Consider the following 6,428-nt stretch of genomic DNA (forward strand, 5'->3'; position numbering starts at 1 on the left):
ACGGTGTTTTATTTTTATTTTAAAATATACTAAGTAGTTTCAACTTGAACTTATTTGGTTTTAAATTCTTATAATAAATACTGCCAGTATTCTATAACAAATATTTTTTTTATAAAAAGAATTTGAAAAGTAGTTACTAACTGTTACTTTCTCAGAATAACAATTTGTAAGAATAGCAAATACTTAGATTTAAATAAGCATTGGTGCTTGATTTCTAATTACAATTGAAATTTGTACTATCAGGAGCAAAAATAATGAGTTTGCATATGTCCACTCTGCTGACAAAAGCTTATTGGTATAATTTGAATCGTGGAATAAAGTTGGAAATAAAATGGGAAATTTGCATGATTTTTTATTAATGGATATACTGATTAATTTTTCAGAAGTTGCCGATGACAAGTCACTGAAAAGGAATTTAACGTAAACTTGCTTCCTGAGTTATCTTAAAAATTAGATAAAATGTATTAGATATGAATAGGAAAGATTGTGGAACAGAATTTATTCATTCATGCCACCAATTTCTTTGAACGTACTTAAATTAAATAAATTGATACTTTCTGGATGATAGTAAAGTGGCAGAAATGACAGAAAAATAAAATATAACAGGAGAAATTGAGGGCTATACCAAAAGTGGAAACATCAAATTTTTATTCACTGTTCTTAGATGTATTTATTAATATTACAACAGAAATCTGTAATACCTTTAAATCATTTTGTTTACCCAAAGCTAGGTGTTAAGGCATTTTTTGCTCGTAGTGTGGAAAATACTGATTGGTTTCAATACAAAAACAGGAGTTAATTTCAAAAAGAAATGGATGGTTAATTGCTTAACTGTATTGGGTTCAAAATTGCTAAATTTTGTTATTAACCCTTACTGTTCCGAATTAACTCTTAAGATGAGTTTTTTTATGAACAGTAGTATAAAATTAATTGAATAATATTTATTTTCGATGGAAATATCTATTTTGGATTGGAATATCTGGCTGTTTTATTTATAAAAATCGTTGCGCTGGGAAGAGGAAGCTTAAAAAATGTGAAATAGTAAAAGTTATATTTTCTCTGATAATCGGATAAAAGATTTGTTTCCCGTTATGGCTGGTAGAACATGAGGGATTTTTGTGCTGGACATTTCACTTGGAGGCTTGTTAATTCAACCCGAAAAGTACTCCATAAGAAGAATTTAGTTTCTTCTTAATCAATAATCATTTTCTAAGTTGAACTAAAAATTATTAAAAAAAAGTTAGTAGAGTTGAGTTATAGTTAGAAATATATAATAATGAAATGAATGGAATAAAACTAGCTTTTCAATAAAATTTTATTTTCTCAACGATAAACAAAAATGACTACTGAGCAATATTAGGGATCGAGGAGCAAAAGCGAAAAGGGGGAGAGCCTCCTAGTTCGGTACAAAATCGAAAAATATTAAAGCGTCTTTATTTTGACTCCCGCAAGAAAGAAGCTCAAAATCCTTTCCTAATTTTGTTTCTGAAATAATTCAAGATTTTACGAAAACAAAGAAACAAAAAATGCTTACATTTTAAATTAACTCTAATCAAAACCGGGAATTGAATTTCAACAAAAGTTAGCTAAACAACTTCGATAAAAATATAGTAAATAAATAAATAAATAGGAAGGAATATTGTAAACAGCTGGTTAGGAAGAAAATAAGCATCTTTAAATATTCAAATGGTGCACTCAACATTCTTGTAAGCAAATTTCAATCTTTATTATAAAACAAAGACATCTGCCTTCGAAATTTCCGCTGTGGATTAAATAAAAAAAAAACTCAGAAAATTCCTTAATAATGAATAAGAAAGACTTATTTTCTGGAGACAACAGGCGAGAGGGGAATAAGAAAAGAAAAAAAAACTTAAGGTGAGTTTTGGTGAAATAAACTTCATTTCCTTCACCATCGGAAATTTCATCTGCGCTTGGCTAGTTGCCAATTTTCTCCACCTTCCTGAGGAGAAGAATATTGAAGACTGGTTATCCTTTGTCAGACACCAAAAATATTCAGAATTCCTAAGAGGATTTATCGAAAAATTTATTCACTGTATTTTTATGAATTTAACAAAAAATCGATGGAGAGTCCATCAGAAAAGGTAATGCATTTGGTGGTACATATTTTGTTAGATATTTTGTTCCATAATCTATCCGCCTATATTTACTACAAATTTTAAGAACATTTTAAACAATAAGATACAATCTTTTTTACAACCTACACAAACCAACCACAAAAAATAGTGTTTCCTGATATTGCAATAATATCACCATGAAATAATGTAAATTACAGCATATATAGACTAGCTATATATACTTAATCTACAATCTATATGAAACCGGGTGATTACTTTCTTTTTAATTACGTTTTTTAAAGTTGTTCCTTTAAGGATAAATAAAGGAAAAACCAACGTTAATTGTAAGAAAAAAATATTTATCAATTCAGCATTCCAATCTTGATTATGGAAAATCCAGACTAGCATGTGTTTACCACAATCAATAATATATAGCATTATTTTCAGTTTCGAGTAATAATGTGCATAGTAAATTCTTATTTTAATCTTTATTTATTTATGTTCACCTTCTAAAAATGCTTTTTGCTTAACCTAATAACGTAAAGGCACCAAGGAATGACACAAATAATAATAAAAAGATGTTGGAATTATTTTCACAGATTTAATTGAGTCAGTGTATTATTTTTAGTTTTATACATTATTGCGTAGTGAAGATTCATATCGAGTTGTAATTCATGATTCTTGACTTTCTTTATGACCTCTGTGGAGGAAGTGATCAGTTCAATTTTAATGGTTCGTTTAGGTAGCATCACTGTAATATTAAGCATATTTTAGGCCGTGTGAGATACATTTCAATTTGAATATAAAAAGTTAGCAGTTACACTGACTGTTAAGAAAAGAATAAAATATTTTATATTCGCTTTTTAAAAATTGCAATAGAAATTTAATAATTGGTTTAATTTAATTAAAGTTCGATTAAGAATGATTTTAAAAAATAAATTAAGACAATAATAAATAAAAATAATTTAAGAAATTCTATAAACTTTAAAAGCTAGGAAATATGTAATGCCGATTGTGGCATCACAACCCCGTACGAAAAACGTGTATTCAAATAGTAAAAAAAAAAATTTCATATTTGTGTAACTTTCATAATTGAGTGTTGTCCCTCAATGTTAAAAAATAGATGAATTCCACAGTTGACATTTTCTATAAGAAACAAACTGCATAAAATTCCGAAATTTAACAAAATCGTAACACTATAATAGTAAAACTATTTGTTGATCACTAATAGCTTTTTATAATTTTTTTTTATTCAAGTTCGAAATTTGAAAATCCCAAGGTATTAATTCCGGAATCTAAGAGTAGACGGCACTTTCTAGAAAATTTTATCGCAAATAACAAAAAAAAATTTGAAAAAACTAATTTCAAATTTATTTTTAAACGCTTTTTACTATTTAAAATTTTATAACTTAAAAATTTATTATTTGCAAAATAATTAAACTTATTTGAAAATTTTTCTGTGGGATAAGATGACTTCTCAAATTTTTGTTATTTTAATATTTTGTAGAGTCAGCATTCAGAACAAATTCTCTATTATAAACTGAAATATGCCTGTATGTTTATTAGTTTTTAAATATTTCAAAACAATGCAACTAATAATTATTAATAATGATTATAACTTCTTAGAAGATTTTTGAATCATTATTGAATATTAATCATTATCATATCGTTATAAATCATTAATCACATTTTGAATCATTATAAAGTTACGCTCCTGAGACAAATCTTTGCGACCGAAGAAAGCATTTTATGAATATTTCAAATGCTTATCACGTTAAAGTTTAGAAACATCAACAAACACAAAATTCTAAAGTATAATGACATAATAAGAAGTAATTTTATAATTTTTATGTACCTAAATAATCTGTTGAATACCTGTTATTTTCCCGATAGATATAAAAATTGCTTCACAATAATTCTTTATCTGAAGAAAAATTCTAACCAACATACCAACTCAACATCTGTTGCATAACATGTCATGCTACATAGCAGAAACATTTCTAAAAGCACATAAGTTATGTAAGGTTCATGAGGAAGCGAAATATTTCTGAAACAAGTCTGACACTTTACATGATGTCATAATATTCCCGACAAATGTAATTTATCCAAATGCAGAAAGGGTATACTTTGTGCTTTATATAAAAATAACGAAAGAAAATGTGAATAAAATACAAGTAAAGCCACAAAAACAGACATACTATAGTTTCGATTCTATGTAATATAAACATTTTCTACTGCGCATTATAGTTTTCATAAAACCATTTGAGCGTTTCCTGTTTTCCTAAAAGACCTATCAACAATATTCCTTCAAAATTTAAGTTCATATCAGCTACAATCTATTGTTTTCTATCTCTCACGTTATTATTATTTATTGATAGATTTTATAACCGGTGGTTAGTTCTTTATACATTTTATAACCGGCGTTGAACAGCTGACCCAATTTTGAGTTTACGACAACCAATGTACAACTCCGTATCTTTTTAATTTTGAACCCAAGCCAGAAGACAAAGGAACTCCTCAACCAACCATTTGGACAAACTAGACTTTGAGGAGTACTTTTTTTGATGGAACTCCCCCGCATTTGAAAAACGAGGACGAAAACCTCCCACTGTCAGTCCGACGGCAAGGGGATACTAAACCATGATCCGTCAATCACTAAGGATATTTTTATCAGCACTGTGGTGCTTAAGAGTCAGAAGCTGAATTCGTATCTAGGAGCCAACTCTGGGATTCGAACCTGGGTCTCTTCATTTGGAACCTATCTCATGGAGTTAATCATCGACATCGTCCACAAAATACTTAAGTACGTAACTGTAAAAAATCACAGGCAAGGAGACATACTGCTCAATGGCATTGTTTTATTTAATATATTTTTTAAGAAAAGTGATAATCTCACAGAAAAGCCGTCTGATAACGACTCTTTTTAACATTCCATCGAATGAAACGAATTAATTCTCTCTGCCATTTTGGAGTGTTTAAATGCTCTTATTTTCCTTCCATTGCAATAAAACGAGACAAAAAAAAACGATACTCTCTTGTTAGTTTATTTTTATGTTAAATAAATATCACGCTTTACTACCTATTTTTCGTATTCCATCAACAATATCGAAGGTCCGTGACTATTTATTGAACGTATTTCCCACCATAGCGCTTTTCGTGCGGTATCGGACATAGAGAGCTTTGAATCAGCTTTTAAAATACGGACCTTTTGAAAATTCTGACTGACATTTAAGGCTCGAGAGAAAATTTCAGTCACTTACATTTTTCATGGTATCTATTCTATTTTTATCACTCAAGAGTAAAATACGAACGAAGATTTCCGGATCGGTGTCTGTTGAATTCAATGGCATCTCTTTTCACAGTCACTTCCCATAAATATACGGAAAAAAAGTTCTCAGACTGTATTCCAAACATCCACTTTCGACAATCTTGAAAGGAAAATTCCAAAGAAATGGTATAAACATTCTCCACCGATGCATGCGAGATAAAAGAAATGTTTTTATAAAAATGATTCTGCTTTCATTGGAGAATATTTTTGATCAAAAGCGTTACGTCGCAAATTTTCACCTTATAAAAATAAAGGATTTTTCAGTGTTTAACTATGAGAATTTCAATTTAATTTCGTAAACTTCAGGTGTTCCGTATTGACCACTCTTAATATTTAGTTAATGTTTGTTTTCTTCAAAGGAAAATTCGGAAGAAATAGTAAAAACTTTCTCCACCGATGCATGTAAGGTAGAAGAAATGTTTTAATAAAAGTGATTCTGTTTACATTGGAGAATATTTTTGATCGAAAACGCGTTACGTCTTAAATTTCTACCTTAAGTGCATTTCAGCCAGCTACAGATCGACCACACATGCTATTTTTTGTTTAACTGTTAGTAATTCTCTAACTAATAGTCAAACTTTAACCTTTTTTATAGCGTCGTTCTCCCTGCAGACATTGATATATATATCAGGGGCGTACGCAAGGGGGGTTTAGGGGTTTAAACCCCCCCCCTTGAGCTCAGACAAACTGAATTTACAAAATAATACAGACAAAAGTAAAAATTTTAGTAGAAATTATGCGGGCTATTATTTTTTAAGACTATATATTTTTATTTGCCTTATGCCTACTTTTTTTTTCTCACGGTATTTCTCAGAATACTGATAAAACATTTACTATAATAGGGTTGTATTTTTGAAACCAAATTCACGTGATACTGTTACGGGCGAGCCCCGATCACTGGTTCCTTTCTGACCTGCCAGTCGCGATAGTTTTCGAGACTGGCTGGCATTCGCGAGGTCTGGAATCCTAGACGTTCTGTCGTCTTTGAGACAATTCGAGAATTTTGTAGATGCGGTTAAAAAAAA

This window comes from Parasteatoda tepidariorum, chromosome 1 (assembly GCF_043381705.1).
Source record: "Parasteatoda tepidariorum isolate YZ-2023 chromosome 1, CAS_Ptep_4.0, whole genome shotgun sequence".
In the NCBI taxonomy this organism is placed as follows: Eukaryota; Metazoa; Arthropoda; class Arachnida; order Araneae; family Theridiidae; genus Parasteatoda; species Parasteatoda tepidariorum.